General features: G+C 35.4%; 2 long non-coding RNA genes across 2 annotated transcripts in view; one reads left to right on the top strand and one right to left on the bottom strand.

Moving 5' to 3' along the window:
* The window catches only part of LOC149131567 (uncharacterized), a 151,176-nt gene that overhangs the window by 73,103 nt on the left and 55,559 nt on the right, over window positions 1–22,514 (bottom strand). The window lies entirely within an intron of this gene.
* On the top strand, window positions 8,709–13,648 carry LOC128250473 (uncharacterized). The gene is made up of 2 exons (XR_008266497.1): window positions 8,709–8,960; window positions 13,026–13,648. It is a non-coding gene; the product is annotated as an uncharacterized LOC128250473 (long non-coding RNA).

The raw sequence follows: 22,514 nt of genomic DNA, 5'->3' as shown, positions 1-22,514 counted from the left end.
GCATCAAACTTTCCTGAACCTTAAGGACGTTGGTCTCCTATATTGCCCCCCCCCTCTCTCAATTTCCTTACCTCTGGCTATGAAGACCTATCAAAAGCACTCCTCACCAGCATAAAATTGAGAGTTTCTGGGCTTGGCTGTTGTGTCTGCTTTCTTTTTGGGCTGATGTGGGGTTGCAATAGTGTTGGTGTGGCTGCTTTTTGCCTTAAATGTGTGTTACCTTTGCACTGGAGCTTTCTATTGTTGGGGTGGGGGCCAGGCACTTTTCTTTTGAGCTTTTTTTTTTACATTTTTATGGTTCCTTCTTGTCTTCACTATGGGAGGTGGAGGCACCAGTGTCTGTGGAATCAGTCTCCGGATGTGTGAGAGTGTTTGTGTAAGCGCCACTGTGTGAGTGTGAGCTCGAGAGGGGAAGACAGAGTGTTGGTTGCCATTGCTCCTCCTTTCCTCTCTCTTTGCACTGACACTGATTTCACGTGCGTCGTGAGCTCTCACATTGCTTAGGCTGTTGTTGTTGCTGTTGCTGGGAGTTAGTGACTGAAGGAGGAGGAGGAGGGATAGTCTTTTGTGGGAGGGTTAGGGTTCTTCCCTCAACGCTCCCATGATGGCTGCTAATGACGATGGTAATGATGATGATGCTGACACCATCTTGTGTGGTAATGTTTTGTAAACAAGGAGGGGTGTCTTAGCAGTGCAACAGATAATTAAATAAATAAATGCTGCCCTTCACAGGGTAGAAACAAACACTGAAGCCCGGCCAAAAGGTTCCTGGTGTTCTTATTACAAAAATTAATAACAAAAGAGTGGAAACAACAGATTTAAACCTGATTTACGAAGCATCTTCAAAAGACCATCCTACAGGTTTCACAGCAAATATAACAACATCAACAATAATATCACTAATACTGCTACCACCACCATCACTAATACAACAATGACAACTACTGCCCCAACCACTACTACTACTACTACTACACCACTGTAATTTGTCAATCTCCCCACCAATCACTCACCCCTGCCCACTGTACTAAACTAATTAGTATCTATTGAATGTGAGATCAGACACTGAACTATGTGGTAACTAATGTTAATACTGTGGTTGTAGTGGTAATAGAGGGAATGGTTGGTAGTATTGGTGGTAGTGTTGATGCTGGTTTCATTGAGTCAATTGTTGTTGGTGTTGTAGCACTTTATACATACCCCTACCACTTCTCTTTAATCTACAGGGATCTACCGAAACCTATCTCTCTGCCTGTCCTTCTATGCATTTATCTATCACTCAGCCTGTCTATCTATCTATCTATCTACATATATGTATGTGCATATATGTATGTATATATATATATATATATATGTATGTATGTATGTATGTGTGTATATATATGTATGTGTATATGTGTGTGTATATATATATATATATATATATATATATATATATATATATATATATATATATATATATATACATACACATATGTACACACACATATATACATATACATACATTCGCGCTTGCATATATATATATATAGACATATATATTTATACATATATATATATAAATACCTATATATACATACACTCACAAACGTACTTCCACACATGCATCTTCACCCCTTTTCATTTTAGTAATCCAAGTTTGACTCTTCAGCTTCCTTGCCACCTCAATTTTTCTCTTCACCCTCACTCACTCCTGTTCCTCTTTTCATTTCTCTAACCTCTTATCTAATTTCTCTCTCACTATCCGCCTCATATGACTTCCTTCTTCCATGTACAAGCACATATTATCTTGTGCTGGCCATCAGTTGCAGCCAGTCATTCAAATACAGAGGATGTAAAATTCTGCTGTCTTTTCTGTTTCCTTCCAGTAATCTTAACTCTGAAAAAGGAGCCTGTCAAAGACGTTGGAATATTCTACTCCCTGCAAACTCACTGTTTGTTTCTATTTCTTCTATACATATGAATGTATGTGTGCATGTTTATATATATATATATATATATATATATATATATATATATATATATATATATATATATATACGTACCTATATATATATATATATATATATATATATATATATATATATATATACGTACCTATATATATATATATATATATATATATGTTTATATAAGTATGTAAATATATACACACACACATACATAAGCATATAAATGCATAAACATGTATGCACGTGTAAATACAATGGTATATTATTAGATATATATACATTTGTCAATAGATGATGATGATGAGGAGGATGATGATGATATATTTGCATATATAATATATACATACATATGTACATTTATGCCACAACAATACACACATGTACACACACACACACACACACACACACGTATGTACAAGATATGTGTTGTAACTTTTGAAAAGCTGAGAAATGTCAGGGCAATAACATTCTTTGATGTTTGAATGTGTTTAACCTTCATCAGAATCTCTTACAATGTCTTGTAATGAAAACAATAGCAAAATTTTGAACCAGTGACATGAGTGTAGCAGCGAAAATAGTGGCTGTATGAGGTGCAGCTTTGTTAAGCATTCTGCTAATACCTTGCTAATATATGTACACATCCATACACATATCCATACTTATGTGTGTTTGCATATATTAGTATGTATGTGCATGTGTGAGTGTATCAATATTTGAGTGTATAATATATATGTGTGCTTGTGTTTGTGTTTCTATCTATCTATCTATCTGTCTGTCTGTGTATCTGTCAACATACACGTAGATATAGATATGTATATAAACATATATATATTATTATTATTATATATATATAACCATATATATAAACATGTGTATATATATATATATATATATATATATATATATATATGTCTGCATGCATGCATTACTGTATGTATACATAAGAAAAATAAAATGAAAATCTTGAAAGTACATTAGATTTTTATACATACATACATATACATACGTACATGTATGTATGTTTGTATATATATATATATATATATATATATATATATATTATATCAGAAAATAAAAATGCAAAAATGTTTTTGCATCATAGAAATGTTTTTCATATACTGAAAATATTAGTGTGTGCCTATACAAGGTGAATTTTGCACACAACAGAAAAAAGTGGAAAAAAAAAGCAGTTTTCATAAAAAAAAATTGCTGAATAAATTGTAGTCTGTGTTACAGGCCAAAGAGGTTTTAATGTAATTGGAAGATTATGTTTTAACACACAAAATTTGTAAGAATTTTTCTTAGATTTTCTGTTATTAGTACCCAAAGACTAAGTGAGACATGTTGGGGCAACTTTTCTTCCCATGACCATTCCCAAATTTTGTTAATAGGCTGTGTCTCAAAATGTGAAGTAGTAGTTTTCTAAAACGAACTGCAGTGAAGTAGGTTCAACTAGAACTCTTGACATGCAGGAAATCCACCTTTATTTTGGAGACACCTATACACAGCCCATGTAGGTCTTTTGGATGATTTTACCAATGGGAGAGTTATGACTTTGTTGAAGATGACAATGATGATGACGACGATGATGATGTGAGTTACGACTTTGTTGATGATGATGATGATGGTGATGATGACGATGACAATGGTGATGGTGGTGACAATGATGATGATGATGATGATAAAATCAGTGAATTTTGCTTCAGTGCTGGTGGTGCTTCAGTGACTAATGGTTGAGGTAGTGGTGGTGGTGATGATGGTGATGGTGATGGTAGTGGAGGTGGTGACTGTAGCAGTGGTGGCAGCTGTTTATTGATTGGAGAAGTAATGAAAGTAGTGATGGTAGCAGTGGTAGTGGTGGTTGTAGTTGTACTGGTGATGTGGTTGTCATTTGTATTTGCTGGTAGTTGTGGTGTTGGTAGTGTTGGTGGTGAGGGTGGCAACAGTGATGTTGTTGTTGCTGGTGGTGGTGGTGGTGGTGGTAGATCTTGGTATTTGTGGTTCCACGATTCTAGCTGGTGTTTAATCTTTCCCTCATTTATCAAATTCAGAATACTAAAAAAGAAAACATTTACTTCACCACCTCCTCCTCATCATCATCATCAACAGCAGCAGCAAAAGCAGCAGCAGCAGCAGAACATAAGGATGGATGAAACAACAATATTAATAATGATGATGATGAGAATAATAATTCTTTCTAATCTAGGCACATGCAAGAAATTTTTGAGAGGCACCAGCCAATTACACACACACACACACACATGCATGTAGGTATGTATATCCATGTGTGTGTGAGCAGAAGAGAACCAACAACCAGAACCCCGTAAACTTGCAGAATTGCTATGAGGAAATTTTGATTTAATGTAATTCATTTCAATCCATTTTCCATTGTCTTACAGCATGACTAAATTCTCTTTAAAAATGATTGAAACTGGTAGCATACCTTGATAAAAATGTAATATTTTTTTTCTTTGTTTTGTCTGTGATAAAATTCTCAGTTATATGAGAAAATATGCTATCAGCTTAACTCACTTATGACATTTACAGAGGCAGGAATGACTTGCCTCCCAGCTACATAATTCCAGGTTAAGTCCCACTGCATGGCACCTTAGGCAAGTGTCTTTTTCTGTAGCCTTGGACCAACCAAAGCCTTGTGCATGGATTTGGTAGATGGAAACTGAAAGAAGCCCACTCTATATATATCTATATGAATGTGTTTTGTGTCTATGATTATATCTCCCCACTGCTTGACAACCACTGTTGGTGTGTTTATATTTCTGTAACTTAGCAGTTCAGCAAAAGAGAGCAATAGAATAAGTATCAGACATAGTCTGGAGTCTGGTGCAGCCCTTCAGCTCACCAGCCCTAGTCAAACCGTCCCACTCATGCTAGCATGGACAACAGACCTTAAATGATGATGGTAATGATATATACATTAGACAAGGTATAAAATAATGGTTATTATGTATTTTTACTTTGTCTTATATATCACTCTGTGTAAAAAAAAACCAGTTTCACTGGAACCCAACCATGGATTTACAATATAGAATGGTGATGAAGCATAACCTTGGACCCTGCCATCCAAATACCTGGAGTTCTTTACTAATCTAAACAATATTGTTAGCCTGGTGTACCAACAAGAGAGCTTATGAAGTATTTGCCCAGATTGATAATCTCTCACTATCAGCTATATGTATACATACATACGTGTGTGTGTGTGTGTATACATATATAAAGAATATTAGGGGTTTAGTTCACTGATATGTGTTTGTGTATGTGTGTGCATATATGCATGCATGTATATACACACTCACGCACACATAGAGAGCAACCAAATGCACAGTACAGCAATGACTGCTGCATCTCCACTATCACATAGCTACAACAACAACAACAACAATGCCAACACGCAAATGGTGGATGTGGTGATGAGGGTGAGTGAGGGGGGGAGCCCTATCTACCCCCATTATGTTACTAGAATTGATTCATGGCAGTGATTAGTGTCATATCTGTGTAGAAATGATCACAGCAACCCCAAACCCCCTCTCCTGACTTTCTTCCCCCACCACCATCACACACACAAACACACATTGCTAATAACCAGTGACCTCTGACCCCGCTCTTCCTTTCTCCTTTCACTCACTCCTACTCTCTCTCACCTTGTCTCCTCTCACCACACAGTTTCCTTCTTACCCCGACTCCCACCTACCCGTTCAATGTCCCCAAAGTTTTGCTTTGTAATGAAGGTGATGGCAGTGGTGATGGTGGTGGTGGTGGTGGGTGGGGTAGGATGAGTTGGTTATCTGAATTATGATGATGATGATGATTATAACATCCCTGCTGTTAAGGATCAACCTGAATGAGGTAGTGTCATAAATACCTCTGGTACAGAAAGTATTATTATTATTATTATTATTATTATCGTCAATCTGGTAGAATTGTTAGCAATTGTTGGTTTTATATTTTGAGTTCAAATTCAGCTGAGGAGGACTTTGCTAACCATCCTTTCAGGGCCAATAAATTAAATGCTGGGAATGATGTAGTTTTTGAGCACTCTCCCCCAAAATTTGAGGTTGTGTAGAAAGGATTATTATTATTATTATTATTATTATTATTATTATTATTATTATCATCAGTATTTGTGAAACATTGATGAAATTTAGTTCTGATTCTTTTCCATCCTGCAGATCAAATCTCACCAATTCAACTTTGATGTTTCAGCCTTCTTGGGTTCCATAAATCAAAGAACTACTGCTCAACTAAGATTAATTTGATATTCCTACAGTTTTTTCTTTTGTGTGTGTGTGTTAGTGGTAGTATGTGGCTTAGCGTGTGGACTCATGATTGTAAGATTGTGGTTTCAATTCCTGGCCTGGGTGATGCATTGTGTGTTCTTGAGCAAAACACTTCATTTATGTTGCTCTAGTTCCTTAAGCTGGTGGACATGAGTATTCCTGCGATGGACTGAGGTCCCATCTAGAGAGGAATATATACACCAGAAAATCCAGGAAACCAGCCCTACGAGTGGGTCTGTATGACCCCAGACAGAACTTTTAGCTTTTCTCATTTTTTGTTTAAGTCTCAATGAGATTAAATTTGCATTTCTTCCTTCCAGATATTTATAATATAATGAGTGTCAATTACTGGGATCAATTCAATATTCCTACATTGCGATTGGAATATGCTGGTAACAACATATTTCTCTGAACTCATTTTGATTATTTTCTCTATTTGAAAAGGAGAATTTTACCCAAAATATTATATATACACACAGAACTTCTTTGTCACTTTAAACTAAATCACCACACAAGTCATCAGCAATCTCCAGGATGATTAAATGATCATCATCACTCCAATGGACAAACATGCATCAATATTAAAGAAACTTCCATGGATTCTCTCATTTGCTACCCTTTTGAAAACACAATTTCATTAATGTTAATAATATATTTTCTCTCATTAAGATTTTAATTTTAGTTAACTAAAAATTATTTTCAGTTCTTCACATTAAGTGTACAGTCCAATTTTATTTTGTTTTGTTTTTATAATTTTAATTAGGCATCGTTTATCTAGGAATACATTCTTCCACATATGTACCTCTTTAAGAAAGCCATATTTATTCAAACTCCTAGAAACCTAATTGGCAAGAGGATGAAGATAGTAAACCTAATTTTCTGCTAATAAATTTAAATATTATTTAGATTTGTTTAAATTAATTTTAATGGATTTCTGGAATTCCATTGCATATTTCTTGCTTTTTTAAACCTGTTTTTTGGAACTGCTGTTATTTTAAATAATGAATTTTTTTCCCAGGTATCAGAGCTTTCTGTATCATATCTAATTAGTGATACAATTTAATTATGTGGAGAATTATATCAATGACTGTATTCATTTCATATCTTTTAATCACTTTTGCTCCCTCCATTTTGATATGATTCTTTTAACATGGCTCTTTCCATGGACCTATGTGTTATGATGACGCCATTGAAGACACTGGCATACAGGACATGGTCTACTATGATTTGCAGACATCTCAAGGTAATTCAAGAACAACATGCTTGAACTGTGTCACGGATCCATTCTGGAATTATAATTTTACCAAATAGATCTGATGTTCTAGCAATTGATTTGTTGTTCCCAAGAATCATTTGAACATACTTAAGCATTAGTCTAATAGTATTTGTGTCCATTGATTAGTCGATAATAGTAAGCACGAGAGTGGTACTTTTATTTCTCCAGCTTCAGAGCTGTGAAATGCCCAAAGTTGACTTTGGCAGGAATCGAATTCAGAGCGTAGAGAATCAGAAAAGATATTGCAGAGGCATTTTCTCTAAAGCTCGACTGATTCAGTCAGAAACAATAACTGCAAACATACTGTTATTGTCATCAAGACCTTAATCACAAACAATCATCATCATCACCACAATCATCAACATTGACGTCACTGTCAACATCATCATCATAAGCATTCTATATTATTATGTATACTTAATTTCTTATATACCGAATGAATAATGTAGATCTCTGCTATATAATATAGCTCTACAATGTTACTTATCACACACACACAACCACACACACATACACATTATAAGTAGTATATAATAAGGGATATCTAGTTTATTATAGCTTATCATTAATACATTGTGTGTGTGTGTGTGTGTACTATATATAATTATGTCTCAATATATGTAATATATATCATACTAAATATTGTTTGACAATAACATAATATTACATAGATGTAATATATATGTATGTATATGTATGTGTGTGTGTGTGTGTGTGTGTGTGTGTGTGTGTGTGTGTGTGTGTGTGTATATATATATATATATATATACATATATATATAATGAATTATATCTATAATTCTTCCACTGGTGTGTGGTGATGGGTTGGTGTTATCTCTTTAATCTTGTTTATTGTTTAAAGTTTTGTATTAACTTAATCCACTAACTTGAAACAGCCGTATATCTATCTTAGAGGTTTACAATAAATAGCTTACATTCTATAATAACATATATTAGTTTTGTGAATAGCTAAACTGTAAACAATATAGCGATATATGCATATATGTAGACGTGTGTGTATGTGTATGCATGCACACTTACATATATGCAAATATTAATTTACATGTATGTATGCATGTGTGTATATGTCTATATGTATGTATGTATACGCACAGTACAATATTTCTTCACATACATCATCATCATCATCATCATTATCTAACGTCCTTTTTTCCATGCAGGTGAACAGCTTGAAAAGAACAGACAAACCAGAGAACTCCACCAGGTTCTATGCTTGTTTTTGCATGGTTTCTCCAGCTGGATGCCCTTCTTAATGCCAACCACTTTACAATGTGAACTGGGAGCATTTTGCATCACATCAACACTGATGAGGTTGCCAAGTAGCCTCAAGATAAAACCCCGCTCAGCTGAGCTGGATTTAGACAGGAGGAATAAGAAACTGCGATGGAGGGAGAGAAGCAAGTGTCTTGCTGAAGGGGTGAGTATATAGCTTGTCCACCTGGAAAGTGGGAGAGAGAGAGAGAGAGAGGGAGAGAAAGGAAGAGAAGTGAGATCCTCATCCAATGTGAGCATGAGAGAGAAGAGAGGATAGAAGAGGAGAAAAAGTGGATGTGTAAGTAAATGCTATGAGAGATGATTGGAGACAGGAAAGGAGTTGGATGTAAAGGATCTCAGTTGAGCGAAGGGGGAAAGGGAAGGGAATAAGGTAACCTAGGAAACTGATTGAAGAAGAGTGGGTGTCAGAAGATGAGTTGTTGGGGAAGGCTTCACAGAATCTCAATTCTACTGAGATGGCTGGGTCTTCTCAAGCTCAACATATCGCTATAACATCTCAGTCCTCCACTTTCTCCTCTATGAAACTCATCATATACATATATAGACAGACAGACAGACAGATAGATAGACAAACAGACAGACAGACAGATAGATAGATAGCAGAGGCATGGTTGTGTGTTTAAGAAGCTTGCTTTACAACCACATGGTCTTAAGTTCCATCCCACTGCTTGGATGTCTGTCACATGTGTGTGTGTGTGTATATATATACCCTTCTCTTGACTTCAGTTGATGATTGTAACTGGGCATCATTTCCAGTCATCCACAACTGGGCATGGCAGAAATATTACCTTATTTGGAAACAGTGGAAAGGTTGGCAACAAGAAGAGCATCCATCTATATAAAATCTGCTTCAACAAATTCCTTCCAACCCATGCAAGCATAAAAAGTAGATGCTAAATGATGAGGATGATGTTGATAATAATGAAGATGATTGACCCCCCCACCCTGCAATTCTTAATTTTAAGTCTCATACTTATTCTATTGGTTTCTTTTGTCAAACCACTAAATTACAAGGATGTAAACAAACCAACACTGGCTGTCAAGTACTGAGGGAGACACAAAAACTCAATGACATAAACACATGTACACGTACACACACACACACACACATACACACACACACAAACACACACCGTTCATTTTTCCACATTTGACCCTTTTCTTGTTCTTTCCTATCCTAAAACTTGCTTGGCAACCTCCCTAATGCCAAAAGCACAAAGAAAAGAGAGAACAAAGTACAGACTGTGAAGTGGTTGGCATTAGCTTGGGCATTCAGCCCTAGAAACCCTACCAAGGCTGACCTGCAGCACACTGGATCCTGTCAAACCATCCAATCCTGACGATCATGGGGGAAAGATGACAAGGATGATGATGATGATGATGATATCTACGACAGGCCTCCACACAGTCTTCACTGACCAGTTTTACTCACAAAGCATTGGTCAGCCCAAGGGTGTTGTAGAAGAGACTTGCTGAAGGTGACATGCAGTGGGATTGAACTCAAAACCAAGTGGTTGCAAAGTGAGCTTCTTAGCCACTCAGCCATGAAATTTAATCACATTTTACTCAGAAGAGTATCTTTCTACACCATGTATTGAGTACTTTATCCTTCTACTTGTATACAGCAATATATATATATATATATATATATATACACATCTATATAAATTCACATAATTGCATGCACACATCACACATCCACAGATAATCACACATAGATGGCAGGGGTGGTAGTGACAGTGGTGATAGTGGTGGTGGAGGCGATAGTGGTAGTGATGTGGTAGTAGTAGCAGTGGTGGTAGGGGAGGTTGATGGAAAAGGTGATGGTGGCTGATATAGTGTGTTGTTGCTGTTGTGGTGGTGGTGGTGGTGGTAGTATTGTTGTTTGTTTGTTGTGATGGTAGTAGTGTTGGATGTGGTGATAGTGGCTGGTGCAATGTTGCTCCTGTTGGTAGTGGTAGTAGTTTAGGTGGTGGCAGTAGTTGCATCAGGAGTGATGATGATGGTAGTGGTGGTGGTCGTGGTGGCACTAGTGGTGGTGGGGGATGTTGGTGCCAAGGTGAAACACAAACGTCTAACGGAACCATTTGTAATCCCAACAACACCATTGTCATCACTCACTCTCTGCCGCCAACCTTCAACGATGACGATACTGCTGCAAGGATTTGGGCCCCAGTGGAATTGTGGGTAATTTTGAACTCAATCACAGAAACAGTAATTAACTCATGTCTCCAGTGGCTGCACATTCATATACAGACACACATATACAGACCCACACATACTCACACACATCTGCGTCTATATAAACACACACGTGTGTGCATGTGTGTACGAACCACACACTCTTTTTAACTCTCTTTTTCGAGTTCTCTTTACTTGTCTGCCTGTCCCCTCCCCCTCTCCCTGTTCTTCCTACACACACTGACATATACATTTGTTTGTCAATACATTGTGTATGCACACACACACACACACACACACATACACACACACACACACACACACACACACAATACATATATATATAATCTCAAATTAAAAACCACAAACCTTGAATTAAAGATTATCTTAACTCTCTCAGCAGACCGAATACTTCTTTTACTTGTTGAAGCATTACTATATAATATATATGGAAAAAAAGTCAAGGTAGAAAATGCTAAAATAATTTTATAATAAACATTTCAGTACCGGTTTCGGTCATTGAGACTTTTTCAACTGTAAGTATGGAAAACAATTAAATTTTGGAAAAATTAAAAGAAAAGTTTTTTAAAAGAATATTTGCATAGCATTCAAATCCAAGGGGCATTTTCCTTGTTTCTGCCTCTCTTGTTTACTCTAGTGGGTTTGAGGTCGTTGTGTGTATATATATATATATATACATACACACACACACACACATATATATATATATATATATATATATATATATATATATATATATATACATGTATGTATGTATGTATAAGTATATAATTTATATAAGCATGCATATATATGTATGTGTGTATTTGAAAATACAAACTCACATATATCTTTAAAAATTCACTTTTACTGACAGGGTTCCAGTTATATTATTGTCTTTAAATGATACTTGAGAATGCAATATACATACATATATATATTTAGATATAGATTCATATATACATACACACACACACACACCTATATAAGTACATACATACATATATATAGAGATATAAATATATATATACATATATGTATATATTTATGTCTGTGTACATACATGTATATGAAGACCTACACGTCCATCTATGTGAGGGGCTTTCGTTGATCCACCTGTCATGTTAATGTGTATAAAACGTTGAGACATGAACTGTTCTCATTTTAACCTGACACCTTGAAATATAACGAATTGATATCTCTCGGTGAAACTGTAGATGCTGAGGGTGATGATGGTGATGGTGATGCTGTCAGTGTTGTTGTTACTGTTGTTGGTGGTGGTGGTGGTGACGCTTGTTGCTGATGATGCTGATGATATTGGTATTGAGAATGATGTTAATGGCAATGATAACAGTGATGACGACAAAGATGACAATGACAATAGTGGTGGTGGTGGTGGTGGTGGTGACGATGGTAGAGGTGGCAGTGGCGCCTGAAGTGGTGTTGGTGTGGTAAAGACATTGATATTACTGCTGCTGATGATGATGGTAATGATGATCATCATCATCATGATCATGACTACAATGACAACAACACTAGCACAGCCTGCAATGACTATATTATCATAGCTGTTTGTTGTTTGTTGTTTTTGTTATTTGTGTTACAGTGCAAACCGTTGATAGGAGTTTGATTTCCATTCAATATTTCTGGATAGATATTTATTCTTTGATAAGTGATTCATTCTTTTTTGTTTTCACTACTTTAATTGTTGTTGTCTTTTCTAAAAAGTCGAGATAGTTTTATATCGTTTTTATATATATATATATATATATATATATATATATATATATATTCATATTTATGTGTGTGTATCTACATATACACATACACACACGTATCTATTTACCTATATATGTCTATCAACCTATACACATACATATATTTATATGTATGTATATACATATATGTGTATATATTTATATGCATACATACTTTTAAGTATATACTCATTTCACCTAGTTTATCCTATTAAATTTGTGAGGAATTTTCCCATTTGTTCTTTTTTTGTTTTTTTTTTTGTTGACAGAAAATCTTGGAAGTTGATGCAACCTTGTGACGTGTCAGGTAATTCTACAGAGAATGGATGGGAGATTGTGATTTCTGTAATAAGGATGATGGCATGGTGTTGAAGATGATGATGATGATGCTTTTGATGACAATGACAACAATGATGTTAGTGAGGATGATGATGGTGTACAATGATGTTGGTGATGGACATGATGTTTAGGATTATGATAAGAATAATGACGATGATGACAATGATGATGGTGCAAATGATGCTGTTGATGATGATGTATCCAATGATGAAAGCAATAACAACAATCCAGGATCCTTCTGTTCTCAAATCCAAATTTCACTGTTTGCTGGCATTGGTGAAATCATTTTAAACGAGAGGCATGAAGCATTGATGCAGGAGAGGAAGATCACTAAATGCTGTACAACACCCTCTTTCGAACGAACCCCTTTAATGCCAATTTTGATAAATCAAAGAGCACTAAGCATTAATTACTCAATGTCTCTGAATATTGTGATGGGATGATGATAGTGATGTCCTTGTCTCTGATGATGACGAAGATGATGATGACAATGAAGGTGAAATGATGAACAATGATGACAATAATGGTAAATAAAGCAGATTTCAAAAACGAATTTGGGATTTTTTAAATTTGTTTACCTCAGCTTGAAGATAATAATATTGTCTCTTTCTCACTCCCTTTCTCTCTTCCTCTCTCTCTGTTTCTCTCTTTCCCTTTTGTACACATGTTGTTTTCTCTATGTAAGCATGTGTGTACATGTATTAGTTATAGCTGCCTATCTATAGACAGACAGACAAATAGATACAAGCTTAAACCTTTATATGCTCACACATCCAAATTCACATTCATTCAAAAGCAGATCACACCCAAATATACACACATGCATACATACACACACACATGTGTATACACATATACATATATATACAATGAGAACCGAATGAATGAATGCATATATATATATATATATAAACATGTATATATGCTCAGAAAAGTCTTTTTCAAATGCTTCTAATTCCGAAACGCACCACTTCACACACACACACACACACACATACACATATATACATACACACAGAAACGTTAGCACGCCGGGTGAAATGCTTAGCGGTATTTCGTCTGCCGCTACGTTCTGAGTTCAAATTCCGCCAAGGTCGAATTTGCCTTTCATCCTTTCGGGGTCGATTAAATAAGTACCAGTTACACACTGGGGTCGGTATAATCGACTTAATCATTTGTCTGTCCTTGTTTGTCCCCTCTGTGTGTAGCCCCTTGTGGGTAGTAAAGAAATAACACATACATACATACATATATATATATACATACACACACACATATATATATGTGTGTATGTATATATATATATATATATATATATATATATATATATACAATTTCTTGTCGAACAACCACACAGATGGATTCGTTTATAGTGATCAAATGTTTGTGTACACATGAGCTCATTCCCTCCATCAAATCAACATTACCTGTACAGGTGCACTGTGTGCCACATGTCAGGTGAAGAAATGATCACAGAGCAACATGAAATGAGGTGCTTTGCTCAAGAGCACAACACAATGCCCGGTCTGAGAATCGAACCCATGATGTCACAATCGTGAGTGCAACACCCTAACCACAAAGCCATGTACCTTCATGCATATATATATATATATATAGTCTTACGACTATTTTTAGTAGTTGATCTTTATCTCAATAATCTTTTCTAACTGATTAACTAATCCAGCCCACACTAAGTGTTTCTATAATCTGCTTGGAAGAATAAAGAGGGAGAGAGGGAATAAAAGAGGGGCAGTGACATAGAGAGAAAGACATAGAAAGAGAGGTGGATGGAGAGAAAGAAAGCAATATAGAGGGAGTGAGAGAGTGATAGATACAATATCAAATTCTATTTTGGTCACACTGCTATCAAGTATCAACCATTTGGTGAGCGACAGAAGAAATACTCAGAGTTACAATTGAAGAGCCTTCAGCTTTTAATATATGAGGATATTAAAGTGTATATTAATTCAGTGTGTGTATGTGTGTGTGTGCATGTAGGCACAGGCCTGACTGTGTGGTAAGAAGTTTGTTTCCCAACCACAAGGTTCTGAGTTCAGTTCCAATGCGTGGCACTTTGGACAACTGTCTCCCACTATAACCCTCCCTGGGCTGACCAAATCCTTGTGAGTGGATTTGGTAGACAGAAACTGAAGGAAGTCCATCATTATATATACAAATGCATGTGTATACAGTGCAACTTAAAATTCCTCGGAAATGACCAGCAATTAGAACTTTATGTATTGCCATGCATCTCAAGGGATTCCATGTGAAGGACTCAGAGAACAGTCCATGTCTTTCTTCTTTAGATTCCTGTTGCCAATATCCCAAAGTACAAATAAAACAAAAGAGGAGGGTTTGTTTAGAAATAATCATTTAGCTACATCATCTTACATATATTTCTTTAACAAAGAAGGATTCTTTGCCTCATAGTATAAATTATATAATCAAATTTCTTTGTGAAATCTTCAGAGACATGTAACATTCATTCATACTTATTACTGGATTAGTGACAGTTTTACCAATCATTGATAAGCAGTTGTTACTGATTCAGTAATCTTAGAAATGGAGGTTACATGTCTCTGATGATTAGACAATGTAATTTGATTATAAAATTTAATTCTGCAGCTAATGATCATTCTGTGATCATGTATCATCCATAAGATGGTGTAATTAAGCATTTTAAAAACAATTCCTCATGTTGTAATTTGTTTTCTACACACATGCATACATATACAACACACACACACACACACACACACACACACACACACACATGCGATGGATTTCTTTCAGTTTCCCTCTACCAAACTCATTGACAAGACTTTGGTCAGCACAAGGCTCGGGTAGAGGATATTGGCTCAAGTAGTTTAACTGACCCTAAAATTATGTAAGGAAAACAAGCTTCTTAATCACACAACCATACCTGGCACCTATATTTACATTTATCTATCCATGCGGATCTCTCTCTCTCTCTTTCTCTCTATTATATATATATATCATCATCATCATTTAACGTCCGCTTTCCATGCTAGCATGGGTTGGACGATTTGACTGAGGACTGATGAAACCAGATGGCTACACCAGGCTCCAATCTGATCTGGCAGAGTTTCTACAGCTGGATGCCCTTCCTAACGCCAACCACTCCGAGAGTGTAGTGGGTGTTTTTACGTGCCACCGGCATGAGGGCCAGTCAGGCGGTAATGGCAACGGCCACGCTCAAAATGGTGTTCTTTACGTGCCACCTGCACAAGAGCCAGTGCAGTTTGCAAAATGTCACAAAAAAGGAAAACTATAATTGTCACTAAATATGACTAGGGTGTTAGGAACACCTACATTGCTAGAAATAAGAGCTAAAATGCTCTAATGTTGTAGTCAAAGCACACACACACACACATTTAGACTTTCCTTTATTATGAAATATTTCTTTGTCATGGTTGTCATTAATGTTGTTCTTGTTACATATATATTTGTCGTACGTATTTTTGTTTGCTTTTCTTGATTTTCTTTTCGTATTGTTGTTATCGTTGATGTCATTAGTGCTTTTGTTGATTTAAATATACATTTTTTATGATATTATGTATATATAACTATATATATCTATACAAATATATATGTGTATGTGTATACATGTATATCTATCTATATATATACATATATATATATATTCATACACACACACACACACATATATACACAAATATATATGTATATGTGTGTATATATATATATATATACATATATACATATATATATATATATATATATATATATATATATATATATATACATATGTATACTCACACACACACATATATGATAGTCAACAAGGAAAATTTAGAAAATAATCTTATTTTTAAGATGAGATTTTGGAAAAAAAACAATAATGCAAACTGTAAAAAAATATATAACAAGACAACAACAAAAACAAATAATAGAAACAAGCAAAATTGAAATAAAAAACAGATAAGTTAAAAAACAAAATGAAAATTTTTTATCATCTCTCTCGCCATCAGAGGGGAAGTGGAGGGGAGAAAATTACACGGCACATGGAAATTTCATCATCATTGTCATTATCTTCTCATCATCATCGTTGTTGTTTCTATTGTTCTTGTAATACTCTATTATTGTTAATTTGTAGAAAGATTTAACTAGAGCATATACAGATGTATACATGTGTCTATGTATGAGTGTGTATATGTATTTGTATATCTATATATCTATATATCTATATATATATATATATATATATATATACCCCCACCATACACACACACTTATAAATGTGTGAGAGTATATATATATATATATATATATATATATATATATATATATATATATATATACAAATGTGCATATGTAGATGCAACCACAGACATATGTATATATACAATACATGCATATATATACACATAAATATATAATATGTATATAGGTATGTATGTATGCATGTATGCATGAATATAATTACACATCTATTTAAGTAACTGATTAACAGAAAAAACTTTGAAATCTTTGAGAGGGGAGGGTGGTGTGGGGCGTTCAAAGAACTAATCACTGTCACAAGGATATTTTGATTTCCAAGACGGAAGAATTTTAGAATTTATTTAAGAAAATAATAATCTTCTTCAATGAATAACATCTGAATGTCTGCAGAAAGTGATTAACTGTGAAAGAAAGAATTAGAGAGGGTGATTATTAGCTTCCAAATATCTCTTATTCTGCTTCTTTTGGCTGTGTGGTTAAGAAATTTACTTCACTGTCCCATAGTGCTGGATTCAATCCCATTGCACAGTTACATGGGAAAGTGTCATCCTATGAGTCCAAAGACTCATAGGATTTACCTGGTCTCCATGCCTCAGCTGGCAAAAATGAGTAATCCTGCAACAGACTGGCATCCTATCCCATGGCAGGGGTGAATATATGTGCCACAAAACCTGGGAAACTGGCCCTATGAATACATATGACTCAGGAAGGATCCCATGGTGTGTAAGATGAATCAGGACTGCAACACACACACACTGCCAAAATATAGATCATGGTACAATGTCAAAGACTTTCTTCTTCAGTTCAACAAATGCTTATTCTTAGCTTGAAACTTCTCTTGCAGTTGTCAGCCATGTAACTCCTATAAAGCAAAAAACCTGCTCAACCCCCTTTTTCCATACTTTAAACCGTCATCTCCTAGCTTAAATCTATCCCTCCTCAGGGCTTGTGATGTCAAAGTTGCAAGGTGATTTCATTGGTGCTGGTGGTACTAAAAAGAACTCAATACACCCTGTAAAGTGGTTGGTTTTAGCAAAAGTACCCAGCTTTAGAAACGATGCCAAAGCAAATATTAGAGCATGATGCAGTGCCCAGACACCTCACACCTCCAGCCAGGCCATTCAAAGTATGCCAGCGCGGAAGATGGGCATCGAATGATGAGGAGAACGACGACCATGATACAGACTTATGAAATTCATTTGGGCATCAGTAAGCAAATGCGTAGCAACAAGGAGGACTATAACCATCACTGAATATGGCTGAGCATTATAAACACCTACATTGTATGTGTATATATATATATATATATGTGTGTGTATGCATATATATGCATTTATAAACATGCATGAATATACACACACACACACACACATATATATATGTATATAAGTGAATATATGTATGCATATATACATATATGTATGTATACAATGTACAAATACATATATTTTATGCAAACGCAAACAGATGCTCAAATATATGAATGCATACATGTATATACACACACACACACATGCATAAATGCACAGTGTTTATCTTTTTTAAATAAATATGTTTGTGATACATTTGAACTAAAATTTCAACAAAATACATTAGCATTATGTAAATTAGTTGAAACTTTTTAGAAGATTAATGAGGTTACATACAGAACAAGAAAATTAGGAGAGGCAGAGGGAAGGCGGAGGAAAGATGATTGCTGTTGGTGTTGTTCCTATTGTCATTGTAAATAGTTTTATGTAATGGAGATGGATTGAAGAGAACAGAGCGATAAACAATTTTGAGATTTAGTTGTGATGTTGGTTATAGTTAAACCTAATCTAGTGCAATGATGTAGTGACGTATATCTGATTTCCTTGCTCCTCTTCCTCTCTGGACTAACTCATTCCTTATCTCCATTTGTTACACCAGTCTCCATTCTGGTGCACTTATCCACGCATCCATCTTTGTGGTTCTTCTATCCTGTTCTCTCTCTTCCATTCATTCTCTTTCGAAATACGCCAACCACAGATTCACTTCTGCAAGACACCTACCCTTGTCCCTCCATTTTAGTTCCTTCTCCCTCAGTGCTATACCCAACTCTGTTGAGAGGTCTTGTCTTGTAAGTACTCAACCAGTGTTGATGCTATGAACAAAAAAAGCACCCAATACACTTTCTTAGGGTTAGGGCATCAAGCAGCAGAAGCCGAGCCAAAGTAGGCAGTAAAGCTAATCGTATGAGGACATATTTTAGCCAGGAAGGAAGGTCAAGCAATATTTTTTTTTCTTTTGTGGGGGGCTGTACAGAAAGTGCATATAAGGCACAGATTAGACCTGCCAAATTTGAGGTTTACCTTCTATGCTTGAAAATAAGGTAAATTGTATGATGGACAAAGAGACTGCAAAGGACAAGACTGAGAAGAGACACTCTTTCTACTTTTTGCTAAATCATCATCAACTTCACTAAGTTGCACTTGACAACAGCAACAATAACAATTAACAAAACAAAAATGATAAAATTGGTGTTCCATATTAATTCAGTCAGTCAGACATGGCAAGAATGGAATGGCGACAGTAAAGAAGTCCCAACTCTTGTATAAAGTAGATTAAAGATTTATTTATTTTAAAATGCAAACTAACATTTTTTTGTAAAGAGATTTGGAATTTTATTTTGGTTTGAAATAATAAAAAAAAAAAAATGATCGAATAAATAAATTAATAAAATTTGAAATAAGTTGTCTTTTGTTAATGAATAACATTGTGTAAATATTGGATATATATATATACATTCATACATATATATATATATACACACATACACACACACATAATATATATACACATATATATATATACATATATGCATACATACGCACACACATCTATACAAATATATGTGTGTGTGCATGTATATATATATTAAATATGTTACACATCGTTAGCCATTAACAAAAGAAAACATACAAAATATGCTTTACATATGTATATAGATAGATGTATAATACATGTGTATATATGTATATATATATATATATATATATATATATATATATGGTGTGTGTGTATTTATATATGTGTGTGTGTGTGTGTGTGTATTTGTATTTTTACACACAGATTCAAAATTTTTGTCACTTATGGAATTGTTTTATTTCTCAAATTTTTTTTTTTCAATTTAAAAAAATCCAAAATGAAATTCCAAACTCTTTAATAAAAAGTTGGTTTTCTTTCTAAGAAGTCTTTATTTAAAATTAATCTTTAATCCACTTTATAAAGAAATATATATTTACGATTTAAGTTAAACAACAAACTTTATGCACGCACGTGAGGCACTGCAATGAGTTGGAATCGCAAAGAGACATCACGAGATATCATATGGTGCAGCGGCAGAATTAGCAGTTTAGAGAGAAATTAGTAAGCCATGGCATGAATGGGTAAAAGACATTTTGGCATGGCTGCTTTGGCGCTCATCATTTGGCAATGCTCACTTATGTTCCCTACTTTACTCTTTCCTCACTCTCTATCTGTGTCTGTCTGCCTGCTTGTCTGCCTGTCTATCTGGATATCTATTTATATGTATGTGTGTGTGCATGCAAGTGTGTGTGTAGGTAGGTAGAAATGTATGTATGTATGTGTTGTGTGTGTGTGTGTGTGTGTGTGTATGCCTGTAGGTAGGTATGTAATACTATATATATACAAATACATATACCATTGATGAAAGTAACCTGTCATTCCTTCAGAGGTTTAATAAAATAGAATATCAGTAATATACTGAGGTCTATAGAAACAGTGAAAACCATAATGTTGCCTTTAGAATTTTGCCACCATGGCAAAAATCAGTTATTAGTTCCAATGAAAACATGTCTAGCCACCACCACCACCACCACCACCTAAACCATAAAACCTCTTCATTTTTGTCCCCCCCCCCCCACTACTACTACCACTACTACTACCATCAGCACCAGAACCACCACAGCAAATGACAACAGCTACAGCAACAACCATCATCACCACCACAATCGTAACAACAGTAACCACAACAACGTTATTCAACTACATTTCTGTTATTTCATTGATCTAAACAATATGGAAAGAGAAAGAATGAAAGATAGATAGGCAGAGAAACAGACAGACAGATAGATAGGCTAAGATATATACACACATTCACACACACACATATAGAGGGAGAGAGAGAGAGAAAGAGAGAGAGATAAAGATAAAGATAGAGAGACACAGACAGAAAGCTAGATAAACTGATAGACAGATAGAGAGAAGGGGAGAAAAATGGGAAAGTAAAGGAGAGAGAGAGATGTGACAGTTCTAAGCCATTTAATTAGTGGTTTTGTTGACTCCATCACATCAGTAATTATGGCAGACAACATGATGAATCTTTCACATGGACAAATTCATTATCTTCACTAGCTTACTTCTCTCTCTCTCTCTCTCTCTCTCTCTGTATGACTGGCTGGTTGTGTGATTTGCTGTTTCGTGGGCTAGTTACTTGGTTTTTGGTTTGCAGGTTTGCTGGTTTGATGTCTGGTTAATTTCACACACACACACACACACACACACACACACACACACAGAGGATATTTTATTAAATCACTGAGATTTCATAAACTGTTACTCAGAGTTTCAGTAAACTGATCATCAGACAGTCGTGCAGTGATATTGTCTGGTGATAATTGCATGGAACTCTGAGAAACAGTTTGTGAAGTCTTTCCAGCTTCAATGAATTACTATTTTACTCTACCTTTGGAATCTGAGTAGTTTTTATATATATAACAAAATAAGTATGTATCTGTGTGTCTGTCTACCTATCTACCTATTTATCTATCTATCTGTCTGTCTGTCTGTCTCACAGACACAATGTGGCCGATGCCAGCACTGCGTAAGAAGAACCCATGCCAGTGGCATGTAGAAAGAACCTTTCATGCATTGGCTATCAAGGAGGCAATGACAAATGACCAAAACCTTTGGCATTGTGCTGTGCTTGGGAAGAAGAGCCATGAAGCCAAGTGAAGTTGTAGTCATGGCAGATACTGGTGTCACGCAACTGGCACCCATGCTGGTGGCACATGAAAGCACCCATTATACTCTTGGAGTGGTTGGCGTTAAGAAGGGTATCCAGTCATAGAAACCCTGCCAAATCAGACAGGAATCTGGTGCAGCTCCTCAGATTA

This window comes from Octopus bimaculoides, chromosome 21 (assembly GCF_046866305.1).
Source record: "Octopus bimaculoides isolate indiv1 chromosome 21, ASM4686630v1, whole genome shotgun sequence".
Lineage (NCBI taxonomy): Eukaryota > Metazoa > Mollusca > Cephalopoda > Octopoda > Octopodidae > Octopus > Octopus bimaculoides.
This window is presented reverse-complemented; position numbering and strand designations above follow the sequence as displayed.